This window comes from Lontra canadensis, unplaced genomic scaffold, assembly GCF_010015895.1.
Source record: "Lontra canadensis isolate GAN:19392208 unplaced genomic scaffold, GSC_riverotter_1.0 scaffold125, whole genome shotgun sequence".
Taxonomy (NCBI): domain Eukaryota; kingdom Metazoa; phylum Chordata; class Mammalia; order Carnivora; family Mustelidae; genus Lontra; species Lontra canadensis.
In genome coordinates, this window is record NW_022631119.1 from 2,079,787 (window position 1) to 2,095,635 (window position 15,849).

At 42.5% G+C, this 15,849-nt stretch overlaps 1 protein-coding gene across 1 annotated transcript in view; it reads right to left on the reverse strand.

The window, feature by feature from the left end:
- ATP4A (ATPase H+/K+ transporting subunit alpha) overlaps nt 1-15,849 on the reverse strand; it is a 70,881-nt gene that overhangs the window by 32,717 nt on the left and 22,315 nt on the right. Inside the window, exon 3 of the mRNA XM_032842052.1 lies at nt 2,195-2,281. The gene's annotated coding sequence lies outside the window, so the exon portion shown is untranslated. The remainder of the gene's footprint in view (nt 1-2,194; nt 2,282-15,849) is intronic.

The following is a 15,849-nucleotide window of genomic DNA, read 5'->3' on the forward strand; positions in this document are numbered from 1 at the left end:
ATGCCACTATGGCTCTGATCTGCATTTCTCCAATGACCGATGACGTTGCACATCTTTTCATGTGCTTATTGGCCATTTGTATATCTTCTTTGGAGAAATGTCTATTGAAATCCTTTGCTCATTCAAAAACAGGTTTTATGTCTAATTATTGGATATCTTTTTTAAGTAAGGTCTATGCCCAATGTGGGGCTTGAATTCAGGACCCTGAAATTAAGAATTGCACACTCCACTGACTGAGCCAGCCAGGCACCCCAAATATCTTTTTGTTTGTAAGGTATAGATATTCTACATGTTTTTTTAGGTATAAGTCATTGGCTGTTGGTATATATAGCACAAGTATATTTTCCTATGCTGTGACTTTCCTTTTTTACTCTCTTAATGGCATTTTGGGACGAATAGAAGTTATTCATTTTAATGTAGTCCAATTTGCCAACATTTTCCTCATGTTTAGTTTTGTGTCCTATTTAGGATATCTGTGCTTTGTCTAAAACCATGAAATTGTCTTCTGTGCTATCTTCTAGAAGTTCAACTGTTTTATATTCCACATTCGGATCTGTGATCATTCTGGAATTTATTTCTGTATATAGTGTGAGATTGGCTCTAGATTAAATTATTTCCAGGGGTGCCTGGGTGGCTCAGTCAATTGAGTGTCTGCCTTCGGCTCAGGTCATGATCTCAGGGTCCTGGGATCAAGTCCGGCATCGGGCTCCCTGCTCAGCAAAGAGCCTGCTTCTCCCTCTGCTTCTTCCCCTCCTCCTGCTTGTGTTCTTTCTCTCTCTCTCTCTCTCAAATAAACAAATTTTTTTAAAAATTAAAAAAATAAATTATTTCTATATGGATATGCAATTCAACCTGCACCATTTATTGAAAATTATATCCTCTACCTACTAAACTACAGTGCCACTTTTACCATAAATCAAATGACCACATATATGTGGTCATTTCTAGACTCTGTTGTGGTCTGTGTGGTCTGTTTCTAGACTCTGTTGCATTAGCCAACATGTCTATACTCAATACCAAGACCACAATGTCTTAGTTACTATAAAATTCTAGTAAGACTGGCTATTTGTTACTGTAAGTCTCCCAACTTTGTGTTCCTCCTCAAGATTGCCTTGCCTCTTCTTAGGACTCTGGATTTCCATATATATTTTAGAATTAGTGTAACAATGTCCAACCAAAAAAAAAGGTTCTATAGATCAGTTGGGAGAGTTGATATCTTTACTGTACAGTTTCTAATCCATGAACATGGTCTAATCCTTCCTTGTATTTGGGTCTTCTCTAATATTTTTCACTGATGTTATATAGTTTTATGTGCAGAGGTCCTAAGGGGGAAGAGGTCATAAGAACCTCCAATTTGTCTGCCAAGTCGGGCAGAAGTTTTGGGTAAAACTACTACTACTTGCAATTGGCATGCGAAGAGAAGCAGCAGTCTTCAGGGACTGAGCCCTTAACCTGTGAGATCTGATACTGTGTCCAGGTAGACAGTGTCCAAATTAAATCATAGGACATCCAGCTAGCGCCACTGAACTGCTTGCTGTCAGAAAGATCCCTACACATTTGGTGAACAGAAGTGTCAGGAGTGGAGTATTCTGTATGAGTAGTAAAGGAGGCAAACAGAAAGAAATACTGGGATTTTCCTTACACAGATGTTAATTTGGTTTTTTCACTCTCATTTTCTCATGAGTATAGTTTTGCAAGAGCTACATGCTATGTGATACACAGCAACAGACTGAATGCAGAGCAGGTGTGAGAATCCAGTTATCTTCTATTCGGCTAGACATTAAAGAAATTTGCAAAAATGTAAAACAATGCCACTCCACTCTCAAATGTTTTGGAACATATAGTTATTTTCATGACAAAACTGTTACTTGTATTAGCATGCAAAGGTTTTTTACTGTTATTTTGAAATTAATAAACAGTTAATTTTTCCAGCTTTAACCCCGATATAGAAAATGCCAGTAGATACAACTCACATAAGCGAAAGCTTTTGGAGGGTTCTCAAAAAATTTAAGAGTGAAAGAGGTCTTGAAACCAAAGAGTTTGAGAACTGATGTTTCAGGGTCGTCATCAGCAGTTGGTGGCATCCTGCTTCCCGGCACCCTCCTTGCCTGCCAGCAGTGCCACACACTGGAGGTCGGAGGAACTGCAGGGCATCACGGGCTTGTGGTCTTAATACCTACTGATTGGTACGTACCTTATCTTCAGAGGTCTGGGCATCAGCCACGCAGCTCCCCTTTCTCTAAGTCCTGTAACACCACCTCTTCGTTTTGTCCTCCCAGCTCTAGGAGTAGGAATGGAGTTACCTTAGTCTTTTTCTTTCGCTCTTACAGGATTCCAATCCCTGTGTGGCCAACCTCTGTTTCAAATCCCCTCTTTTGCAAATACCTATGGTGTCTGTTGGCTTGACTGAATTCTTTTTTTTTTAATTTATTTTTATTTTTTATTAACATACAATGTATTATTAGCCCCAGGAGTACAGGTCTGTGAATCTCCAGGTTTACACACTTCACAGCACTCACCATAGCACATACCCTCCCCAGTGTCCATAACCCAACCACCCTCTCCCTACCCGCCTCCCCCCGGCAACCCTCAGTTTGTTTTGTGAGATTAAGCATCTCTTATGGTTTGTCTCCCTCCCGATCCCAGTTGTTTCATTTATTATTTTCCTACCCCCAGCCCTCCATAAAAGGATGAAATAAGAAAAAGAACAAGAAACAATAGATAGACAGTAAAGAGGTAATATTCATCAAATCTGTCCACTGTCTTTAGTCATCATAACTTTCCCAGGTTAATCCCAGCTGCCGTCTACACTATGAAGACGTCATCACAAGACCTAACCTCCAGAATATACAACCCATCCCCACTCTTGTATCTATTTCTGCACAGAAATGAGCTCTAGAAGTGGAAAATGTCCTAGTTCTTATCTTATGGAGATCCTGAATAGTACTCTCAATTCATTCTACAAAGCCATGCATTCTTTCCACCATCATCCCCTAATATATCAAGAAAGCCAACTGGGAAGCAAACTGTTACACAGCAAGGACATATTCAGGTCAAATGCTTTTCCTGAGTTTACCTGTTATTACATGCACATAAATACACCTTCTATTTTCAGTCTCTTGTTAGCTAACCTTCTAGCCAAGGGACGCACCAGCTAAAGATCACGGTAGTCAAGGGATTCAGCTGATGAGGGATTCCTGAGCTCAGAAATACCATATCAAGTTACCATATCAAAGCCACCTCAGACAAAAGATTCACTAGTCAAGAGGACCTCATCCCCAATCCAAGGTTCCCACCATCCTTGGGACCTGCCAGAAATCAATCTGCATTCTTCATCCTACCCAACCTTGAGTTCTGTCTCCCCTCACTTCATATGTTTTGCTCTGGAATATCCAGCTTGCCCCTTAAAATGCTCTGAGCTAATTACTCATTCTGTCAAGCAGATCACCCACGCACGAGTTACCGATAAAAGGAGAGGGCTCGAAATACGGGGAGGGTAGCAAAGATCGTCACAATGTCAACCACCAGAAATACAAGTCCAAACTCTTCTGCCCACTGAATCTTGGTCTCAGAGTTGCCAAGGAAGACAGGATACAGTCCAGCACTGGAGGAGACACTTCTGCTCACATGAAGAAGGGACAGCACAGGACCAGCTCCAACAGTGGGTGTCTGGGCAGTGCGTGCAATTGGCCTTTATGAAATCCTCTTGGGCCACAGCAGAAGGACCCTGATCCCTCCTTCATGGAGTCTGAAATACTAAAAGCTGGGGTCGGGCCTGAGGGCACAGGCACTTAAGCAGAACAAAGGAATACATGATGAGCCTGAAATAGGGAGAGATATTCCCACATGAGGTGATGAACCCTGCAGGCTGTGTGGGCTTTTTAGCTCTTGGTCAGACAGTGTTCCACGCCCAAGGCCTATTCTTCTGTGGCAGGCAGAGGTTGAAAGACTCTGCACACGAAGACATTCCCTGAAGACTTCCCTGGCCCCTGGAGTGTGTGTCCCTTGGGCTATTCTTCGTGCTTCTAAGTCCACGCCTGGGCTTCAATATGGTTGTGTCTTTGACAAATCACCCTGGAATCTATATTTGTGGACTTCACTGTGTCATCTCCTACCCACTTACAAGTCTCTACAGATTGGCTTCTCACACCCTCCACTCCCCTGAAACAACCAGCGAAGGGAAATATCAACTAAAACCCAGCGGCATTAGCATCCATTGATAGTTCTTCCCTGAGTCAGTAATGACAATGGTGTTTGAAATGGCTGCTAGTTTTCTTTTTCTTTTTTTTTTTTTTAAGATTTACTTATCCATTTGACAGAGATCACAAGTAGGCAGAAAAGCAGGCAGAGAGAGAGAGGGAAGCAGGCTCCCTGCTGAGCAGAGAGCCTGATGTGGGGCTGGATCCCAGGACCCTGGGATCATAACCTGAGCTGAAGGCAGAGGCTTTAACCCACTGAGCCACCCAGGCACCCCCGGCTGCTAGTTTTCTAGTGATGGATAACAAACGCCCTCAAACTTAGTTATTAACTCACAGTTCTGTAAGTCAGAATGTCTGCGTTCTCTAGAACATTTAGAATCTCACGATGCTAAAATCCAGGTAGGTGTTGGCCAGTCTCAGGAGCTAGGATCCTCTTCCACACAAATATGGTTATGACAGAATTCAGATCCTTGCTCTTACAGATATAAAATAGGTCCTGTTTCCTTGCTGGGTATCAGTTGGGAGCCACTTCAGCTAGGGGCTGCCTGCATTCCTTGCCATGTGGCCTCCTCCATCTTCAAGCTAGGAATGGAGAATCTCCCTTGACTGCACTCCATCACAGGCCTTGAGTCATTTTTGCCGGTAAGACCCAGTCCCACTGAAGAAGTCACAGGATTATGGTTGTCCCATGGAGGATATTTTCACTGTCTTAAAGTTAACTGATGGGAACTTAACTCCAAGAACCAAACCCCTCCACAGCAGCACATAGATTAGTACTTGAATGAATAACAGGGAAAATGTGTGTGTACACCAGGGAGCAGGACTCTTGGGGCCATCTTAGAATTCTGCCTACCACCATGTTGAATTCCCATTTCCATCATTCCATCCACACTTATTAGATGGCATTCTACTTTAAAAAAAAAACCTTTCTCTTTTCACCTCCTTTCTCTTTCTTTCAGTCAGTATGGACTAAAGAATTCTTTTCTAATTCAATATTTTGTAACCTATTATTGACATTATTCCTTTTCCTCCCCTTCTGATTGTGAAATCTCCTAGTTTTCTTACGGGTCTTGTCTACTTCCTCTCTCCCACCATTCTATGAGAGGCGACTGGGTTACCGCCCTCCTGTGAGGCCCACAGATAGGGTTCCCCAGCAAAGAGGAGCCAGGATCAGTTCTTACGATGGCTCCCAACCAATCCCTATCAGGGCGGGTGGAGTCACCGTCCTGATAGAGGATTGAACCAGCTCTAAGCAAGTCCTGGAGAACGAGAGAATCGTGAGACCACGCCCTGTTATGCAGACAGCCAATCAGGACTTGAGGTGCTGGCTTCTCCATTGTGAAGAAGTGGCCTTTAACCACTGGAGTCTTGGGATGCTGGAGTCTTGGGTTAGAACGAGGGAAGGTAGAGTGGGTTTGGCTCTCTGTTTTCAAGACACTCGGGATCTGTCTTTGTCTGGGTGGAAAGATCATGCCCCCAAAACAAGCCCCAGCCAATGCAGGGGCCCCAGCCGATGCAGGGGCCCCACCAGCTGCAGGGGCCCAACCTGCTACAGAGGCCCCTGAGAAGCCGCCAAAGGAACCACAGACACCTGAAGAACTGGCATTTTATGCCCCGAATTACATATGTTTGACCATCCTGGCTGTACTTCTTTTCCCTCCCCTGGGATTAATAGCTGTATTCTTCACTTACAAGGTAAAACAATACCTGTGCCATGGCCCATCCTGCCCTCTACAAGCCCCTTGCACTTGCTTCCATCCTGGGACCCGGGTAGGGGTTTCCCCTCAGTGCCCATCGGTCTCCAGCCCTTCCCCAAGGGTGTCACAAGGCTGGACTCAAGAACCCACATCTAAAGTTCCTATCCCTACAGACCTGGCAGGCCAACAAGAACAGCCAGTGGGAAGACGCTTACATCAACTCAGGCCGAACTGGTTGGTTGGATGTATTCGCCATACTCATCGGTTTAGGCATCATTTATGTCTATGCCCTATTTATGTGAAGGTCAGGTCAGTATTCCATAGGTCCACCCCAAATAGGACCCACCCACCAAGACACCAGCCAAATCAGCCGCCATGTAAGAAATCAACAGCTGAGACATCTTCTAGCCAAGAAACTTATCAGCCAAGGAACTCAACATCTGAGCAACCCACTAGCCTAGGGACATCATACTACTTCATCTTCTTGGCCTCTAGAGCCATCTTCATCCACCTTGGGGATCCTCACTTTCATGCTCTGGATGTGCTTTACTCTTTGATGCTGGGCTTCTCTTTCAGAAAAATATTTATTTAAACCAATAAAAACGAAGGGGATGTTTCAGCTTCTCATATGGGTGCATGTGTGTGTTTCTGAGTCAGTGCCTGTGTTATGCTGGGGCTCCGTGTTTCTTATCTCTGCTTTTTCTAGGAAAACAGTAATCTCCTCCAGCTTTGGGAATCCTAAAGTCAAACTGTTGGGGGAAAAATGGAAAGACTTCAAGAAATAAACAATAGATTTAGTGGGAGAGCTGATGAAGACCACCTCTCTCCCAGTCAAAAGTAAATGGTCCCCTATTCGTGGAATAGGGGAAGTAGAGAAAGAGAGATTAGATGCAAGTGTATCCCTAAGGAGGTCCCTAAGGTCTGTGTCTAAGAAAGGGGTGAGGTGTCAAAGATCCCAGATACCACTTGTATTACTTCTTTACAAATAAGTCCTACAGAGGTTCCAAGATCACAAAGAAAATATGCTGCCTGGTGTGGAGGTCTAGGAAGAAATGGCCTCAGACAGCCAAGTAGGATAGCCCATATCCCAGCTTGGTGAAAAGGAGGTGGAGTCTACAGGAATACCAAGTGCCAGGGTGGGAGTGACTATCCAAGAGGAGCAGGGATAACATAGGAGCCATCCAGAATTAAGGAAAACAGAAATCTGGGCTGACATCATGGACAAAAAACACCTAGGGGTTCTTACTGGTACCTTAACTTCATGAACAAACCCAAATTCAGACCCAGAAACCCTAGACTTAGCAGAATTAAGTTTCTGTAGCCAAGAAGAACAGGGATTATCAATAAAAAGGAGGTTGAGGAGCTGTGGAAAAGACTGCTAACTCTACCAAAGCTCAACTTTTCTTCCTGGGAGCATTACTCATCTTCCTGGGAGCATTACACATGTCCTAGGTTCGCCTGTGTGGCCATGAGATGGTCTTTGGCTCTGTGGAATGTGATCAGAAGTGATGTGTGCCACAACCCACTCTGGTCTTTAAATACCCCCATGGGCACTCTCTCCCATACTCTTCCTCCCCTAGCCGACTGGTCAAGTGACACACACGGTGATTTGAAGGCCACATGTCATAAGAAGAACTCCCATCAGCCTTGGTCTCTGAACCACTCTAGGAACAGTCACTCTTTTTCCCCAACTGCCTCCCATGGTTGAGCAGAAAATATATGTTGTGACAGCATGTGTCTGGTCTATCTATACCATAATTCAATCCACCCTAACCAATGAAGATGCTGGAAAATGGAGTTACATTTCTTGTACATCTGGGGTTTTTACTTGAAATTCATGCCCAACAGACCCATCTTTTTGGGCAGTTTAGAGGAAATAATGAGTGAAGGAAACAACAAAGAAAGGTCTTAGTCCAGAGTTAACCTTAATCTTAGCTGACATGATGCTGTGTCTCTCTCCTCCATGATCCTGGGTATCTTCATAGATTACATGGGCTTATGGGACAATGCTCATTGTTATGTACTTGGAGAGGGGATTATGCTGGGTTGTCTGCTGTGTTAGTGGGTCTTGAGGCTCAGTCATCCCTGTCCCTCCTCAGACCAGCCCAGAAAGCTGGGCCTGTCACATTCAGCTGCAAAGCCATGTGGAGTCAGGATGGCCCATTTCAGCATGAACAGCCAGGTCCAAAAAAGTCACATGGTGCTAGGAAACTTGGAAAGCCAGTCAGTCTTCTCTGTTTTAGCTCTCTGACTCACCCAAAGCTGTATTCCACTCTCAGGCATTTACATGGTTTTTACCACCATGTAATTATAAAACCAAACAATATTTATAGTCTTGTATCTTGAAACATCATCAGTTGAATTACCATAATGAAACATGCATATTTAACAATCTTACCCACTATTCTCTCTCCCTACTACTAAACATCACAATTTTTAACTCAATTTATAGGCTCTCCATTTCATTATGCCTGTCTAAGTATGCTCCATTACTAGGCCATGATGTTGATTACATACTCTGGCTGGACTAATATTTTAATTCAGCCGCCAAGCAACCCATTTGCCTGCAATCCTTCAGATTTTTCTTACTTTTCATTTTCCTCTCCCTCTCTTCCCCCACCTTTTTCTCCTCCACATTCTGCCCCTCCTGTCCCTCCTCCTCCTGTTCCTTCTCATCTTCTTCGACTGTTTATTTGCTCAGTCATCTATGTGAACCTTCACTAATTGTTCCTAACTCTCCAGAAGAACTCCCCCTGGTCAAGTGGGTCAGGTAACTTTTTTTTAAGATTTTATTTATTTGAGAGAGTGAGAGAGAGAGAGAGAGAGGTAGTGAGGGAGAGCACAAGCAGAGAGGAGAGGGAGAAGCAGGTTCCCTGAGAGCAGGGAGATCATGACCGGAGCTGAAGGCAGATGCCTAACCAACTGAGCCACCCAGGGCCCCAGGTCAGGTAACTTTTCAATTTTCCTTTTCCCTTAGGTCTTGAAACCTGTTTATTTATTTATTTGGTATTTTTAATTTACACAACATTCACATAAATACATCCTCATAAAGAAATACAAGGAGTATGGAGGAGCTCACCTCATGGCTGGTCAAGATATTATTTTTTTTTAGTTTTCATTTTATTCATTTTATTTCATTCATATTTATTTATCATTTTCATTTTAATTGCTGCCAGTATTTTGTCGTAACTCTTTCTAGTTACTTTTCTATGCATTTCCATGTGCACTGTGTCTACACACATTGATATCACACGGTTTTTCTGCTTACCACCAGGTCTTGATGATCTTTTCCTGTTAGTACTGAAGATTTTCAACACTGAATGCTCTGTATTCCGCTTCTGAATAATCCCCCTCTCTCTTTTATGGTGCAAAGGGTACATTCCCATGTTCTCAGACATACCTTTCTCCTTCAGTGATAGCTCATGGGATTCCAGCCCCTGGAATGAACCTGTAGGCCTTTCTGTGTCCTGGGAGGCTAAAGATATCCCAAGCAGGACAAGAGGGAGAGTATCACTAGAATAAACAGCAGCAGGAGAGCAGATTTCATTCCACACCATGAACTAGTTTGGCAAATTTTATTTTTGACCCCTGAAAACAAACATTTAGACACTCACACTGTGACATTATTACTGTGTCCTATGATTATGATTTTTAACCTCTTAGAGACTTCAATTCTGATAACCCATTTATTGTATCACCCTTGTGATGATGTCTTTATTTTCTGGAAGAAAGATGTACTTTTGAATTTTCTTCGTTAAATCGGAAGATTACTAGCATGAAATCCATGGATGTGTGGATTAAGAAGAGAAAAACAATACTTCCCCACTCAAGAAATACTCTCCAGGGACGCCTGGGTAGCTCAGTTGGTTAAGCAGCTGCCTTAGGCTCAGGTCATGATCCCAGCGTCCTGGGATCAAGTCCCACATCAGGCTCCTTGCTCGACAGGGAGCCTGCTTCTCCCTCTGCCTCTGCCTACCATTCTGTTTGCCTGTGCTCACTCTCTCTCCCTCTCTCTCTGACAAATAAATAAATAAAATCTTTAAAAAAAAAAAAAAAAGAAATACTCTCCAATAACCCATGATAGGACTGGATTTCTTATTTAAATGAAGAGTTTGAGAATCTGAGTCTCATTTAAATCAGGAGTACACTGGGTCTCTAATTTAAAAAATAATTTTAAGATTTATTTATTTATTTGACAGAGAGAGAGAAAGCACACAATACGTGCCCTCTATAATACCCACCACCTAGCTCCCCCAACCTCCCATCCCCCGCCCCTTCAAAACACTCAGATGGTTTTTCAGAGTCCATAGTCTCTCATGGTTCATCTCCCCCTCCAATTTCCCTCAGCTCCCTTCTCCTCTCCATCTCCCCATGACCTCCATGTTATTTGTTATGCTCCACACATAAGTGAAACCATATGATAATTGACTCTCTCTGCTTGACTTATTTCACTCAGCATAATCTCTTCCAGTCCCATCCATGTTGCTACAAAAGTTGGGTATTCACCCTTTCTGATGGAGGCATAATCTCTTTTTTTTAAGATTAATTTTATTTATTTGTGAGAGAGAGAGAGAGAGAGAGCATGAGCAGAAAGAGGGGTAGAGGGAGAAACAGGCTCCCTGCTGAGCAAGGAGCCAGACACAGGGCTGGATCCCAGGACCCTGGGATCATGACCTGAGCCAAAGGCAGAGGCTTAACCCACTGAGCCACCCAGGCACCCCCTTCTCTTCCTTTTTAAAATAACTGCCTGGTGGGCTACATCAGGGATTGCCGAGTTTACTATCAGGACCCTCCTTTTGATGGATATTTAGATTATTCCTATCTTTTGGCTGCCACAAACAATTCTGCAAGGAATATCCATGAGCAGCCTTCTCTGTTCACATGAGCAAGTATTTCTCTAGGATAGAGTCCAAGAAGTGGGACTGCAGGGTTGACGTATAAAGGGCTTTGGACGCTTCAGTGGTTAATACCATGATAACTTCTACAAAGGCTTTATCAAATCACACCTCAGCCCCAGTGTTTGAAAGAATCACTCTTTGCCTTCTTGACAGCACATGATATCCTCAATCCTATGAATTTCTGTCAGTTTGATGAGTGAGAAGTGATAGCTCCTTATTGCTTTAATTGGCATTTCTCTGATGAGTAGTGAATTTGAGCATTGCTATGGACCGAATTGTGTCCCTCCAAAACCAGTTATAGTTCAGAATCTGTTTCTTGGTTTGTCTCTCTCTCTCTTTTTTCCCTTTGCTCATTTGTTTTGTTTTGTAAATTCCACATATGAGTGAAATCGTATGGTGATTTTCTTTCCCTGACTGACTTATTTCACTTAACACAACACTCTCTAGCTCCATCCATGTTGTTGGAAATGGCAAGATTTCATTCTATTTATGGCTGAATAATATTCCAGTATGTGTGTGTTGTATATATATATGACATCTTCTTTAAAATTTCTTTATCCATTCATCGATAAGCACTCGGGTTGCTTCCACAATGTGGTGATTGTAAATAATGCTGCAAAAAAACATAGATGTGCATGGAGCCCTTTGAATTAGTTTTTGACTTTGGGGGTAGGTATCCGTGGTGTGTGCTAGATTGTAAGGTAGTTCTACAAAATTGATATATTGAGGGGCGCCTGGGTGGCTCAGTGGGTTAAAGCCTCTGTCTCTGGCTTATGTCATGATCCCAGGGTCTTGGGATCAAGCCCTGCATTGGGCTCTCTGCTCGGTGAGGAGCCTGCTTCCTCCTCTCTCTCTCTCTGCCTCCCTCTCTGCCTACTTGTGATCTCTGTCTGTCAAATAAATAAGCAAAATATTTTTTAAAAATTGATATTCTGAAACCCTAACTCCCAGTATAACTGTGTTCGGATATAGCTGACAATATTGTATTAAAAATATAAAAAGTGCATCAAAACCAAATATTTAAAAAATCCAATTAGAAAATGGACGACAGGGATGCCTGGGTGGCTCAGTTGGTTGGGCGGCTGCCTTCGGCTCAGGTCATGGTCCCTGCGTCTTGGGATCGAGTCCCACATTGGGCTCCTTGCTCAGCGGGAAGCCTGCTTCTCCCTCTGCCTCTGCCTACCACTCTGCCTACCACTCTGTCTGCCTGTGCTCGCGTGCTCTCTCTCTCTAACAAATAAATAAATAAAAATCTTTAAAAAAAAAAAAGAAAATGGACAACAACATGCCCATCCTTCTACCAAAGAAGATATACAGATGGCAAGTAAACACATAAAAAGATGCTAAGTATCATTAGCCATCAAGGTAATGCAAATTAAAAGCACACTGCAGTATCACTACAAATCTGCCAGATCACTACAAATCGGCTCAGATTTACAAAAAGTAGTGATAACATCAAATACCAGCAAAGGTACAGAGAAACCTGATCCCTCATACATAGCTGGTGGCAGTGTGAGATAGCACACCTAGCCTGGAAAGCAATTTAACAGTTACTTATAAAACTGAATATGCAGGGTGCCTGGGTGGCACAGTCAGTTAAGCATCCAACCCTTGGTTTTGGCTCAGGTCGTGATTTCAGGGTCATGAGATCAAGCTCTGTGACCAGCTCTGCACTCAGTGCAGTCTGCTTGGGACTCTCTCTGCCCGCTCCCCCAACTCTCTCTCTCTCTCAAATAAATAATCTTTAAAAAAAAATAAATATGAAACCCAGCAATTGCGTTATTGGGTATTTCTATCTGAGAAATGAAATGCACATTCACATAAAAACTTGTACATGAATGTTTATAAAACGTTTCTTTGTAACAGGCAAAAACTAAAAACAGTCCAATGTTCATCAACAGGTGAATTTATAAACAAATTTGGTATTTTCTTTCTTTTTTAAGATTTTATTTTATTTATTTGACAGACAAAGATCACAAGTAGGCAGGGAGGCAGGCTGAGAGAGAGGAGGGAAGCAGGCTCCCCGCTGAGCAGAGAGCCCTGAGATCATGACCTGAGCTGAAGGCAGAGGCTTAAGCCACTGAGCCACCCAGATGCCCCAGCAGATACATATTCTTTTCAAATGCATATGGAACTTCATCAGGATAGAACATATCTGTGCTCATTAAACAAACTTCTAACAAATTCCCAATAATTAAAATTATAAAAAGCATATGAAAGCACACAAAACAACCCATACATACAAAGTCATATTATCTGACTATGGTATGAGAATTCTAATATGCCCCCCCACCAATATTCCTGCCCCTGGGGTATAAGCCTATATAATCCCCAACTGTCAATATGATGCTATATCTCTTCCATGATGAAGTTAGGTTATATGGCACAGCTGACTCTAAGAAAAGGACATTATCTTAGTGATTCTAACCCTAAATACATGAGGTCTTATTCGGGTCTAGAAGTCAGAGACAGTGGAAGTCAGAGACTCAAAGTGTGAGACAGACTTTGATTGAGGGAGATTCTCCCTTGATGGCTTTGAGATGAACAGGACCACACAGCAAGGTATGCATGTGACTTTAGGAACTGAGAATAGATCTTGGCTGATAGCCAGCAAGGAAAAGACAATGGCCTCAGTCCCAAATCCTCAAAGAACTGATCTGCCACAACCCTAAGAGCTTAGAAGAGCATCCAGAGCTCCATATGAGAACACATTTCAGCAGACACATTCATGTCAGTCTTGTGAAAACCTGAGCAGAGAACTTGGCCATACAGGTTCTGGATTTCTCACCTATAGAACAGTATGATAATGAATGACTGTTTTTTAAGTCACTGAGTGTATGGTGATTTGTTAAATAGAAATAGAAAACTAACATGTTGACCATCATAAAAGTAAAGTAGGGACCAACAGGAGAAAGATAATAGGAAAACATCCCAACACTTGGGGGGAAAACATACAAGCAAGTAATTCATCTGTCAAGGGCAATTAGAAAATGCTTTTAAGGGGCGCCTGGGTGGCTCAGTGGGTTAAAGCCTCTGCTTTCGGCTCAGGTCATGATCTCAGGGTCCTGGGATCGAGCCCCGCATCGGGCTCTCTGCTCAGCAGGGAGCCTGCTTCCTCCTCTCTCTGTGCCTGCCTCTCTGCCTATTTGTGATCTCTGTCTGTCAAATAAATAAATAAAATCTTAAAAAAAAAAAAAAGAAAATGCTTTTAACTGATCAAAATTGAAGTAAATAACATACCAAAATATGTGGGGTACAGCTAAAGCAGTGCTTAAAAGGAAATGTACAACCTCAAATACTCATATGAGAAAATAAAAAATGTCTTGGGGTGCCTGGGTGGCTCAGTGGGTTAAGCCTCTGCCTTCAGCTTGGGTCATGATCTCAGGGTCCTGGGATCGAGCCCCGCATTGGGCTCTCTGCACAGCAGGGAGCCTGCTTCCTCCTCTCTCTCTCTCTCTCTCTGCCTGACTCTCTGCCTACCTGTGATCTCTCTCTGTCAAATAAATAAATAAAATCTTTTAAAAAAAAAAGAAAAGAAGAAATGTCTCAAATTAACGATCTTAGCTTCCAACTTAAGATACTAAAAAAAAAAAAAGAGAGAGAGCAAAATAATTCCCTCCCCACCAAAACAAACAGAAGAAAGAAGAGATAAGAGTGAAGAAAAAAAAAATCAATGAAATTGACAAGGGGAAAACAATGAAACCATGGAGAAAATCAATGAAACCAAAAGCTGGTTCTTGAAAATAACAGATAAAATTGATAAACCTCTCATAAGACTGACAAAATAAGACAGAAGATACAATGACCAATATCAGAAAACAAGGAAGGAATACATCTAGAGGCCCTTGAAGACACTAAAGAGAAAATAAGGGACTATTACAAAGTATATGAATAGAATATAAACCATCACCACCCGGGGTTTCTCCCAGGAATGCCATGCTGGCTCAATATTAGAAAATCAATCAATGCAATCAAACCATATTAACCATCTCAAGAAGGAAACCCACATCATCAGTTGGTGCAGAAAAGGCACTTGGGAGTATTCAGTGTCAATTCACAATAAAAACTCAGCACACCAGGACTAATAGGGAACTTCTTCATCCTGATAAAGGGCATCTACAGAAAACCTATAGCGAACATCCTATGTCATGGTAAAGGGGAAGGCTTTCTCTCTAAAACTGGCCACAAGGCAAGCATGTCCTCTCCCACATCGCTCCTATTTCCACATCAGACTGGAAGTCCTAGTCTGTACAACAAGTCAGAAAAAGAAAGAAAGGTCATAGGGATTTGAAGGAAGAAATAAAACTACCCTTTTTGTAGATGACATGAATGTCTACGTAGAAAACCCCAAGGAATCTACAAAAAACCCAGGAAACAAAAACAAAACCCCTCCTGGAATGGATAAAATGAGTTTAAGCAGGATCACAGATTGTAATATCAACACACAAAAATCCAATGTGTTTCCTTATGCTAACAGTGAACAATCCGATCAAGTTTATTTAAATAAGTAAAGGGGATTAAGAATACACCTATCTTGGGGCGCCTGAGTGGCTCAGTGGTTTAAAGCCTCTGCCTTCGGCTCAGGTCATGATCCCAGGGTCCTGGGATCGAACCCTGCAACGGGCTCTCTGCTCGGCAGGGAGCCTGCTTCCTCCTCTCTCTCTGCCTGCCTCTCTGCCTGCCTCTCTGCCTACTTGTGATCGCTCTGTCAAATAAGTAAATAAAAATCTTTATAAAAAAAAAAGAATACACCTGTCTTGATGAGCACTGAGTAATACATAGAATTGCTGAATCATTATGTTGTGCTCGTGAAACTAACATAACACCATATGTACTTCTGTACAAAATAGTAAATAAATAACAGCTATCAAAAATGATCATCATAGTATCATTTGCAATAGTTCTCACAAAGCAAGTGGTTGGGTATAAATCTAAACCTATTATGTGTATCAGCTCTGTGTTTGAACTACAGCTGCTTATGAAGGAAGGAAAAGGCTTAAATGGAGAGGCTTCCTGTGCTGGTGAAATGGAAACTCCACGTCTCTCCCAAACTGA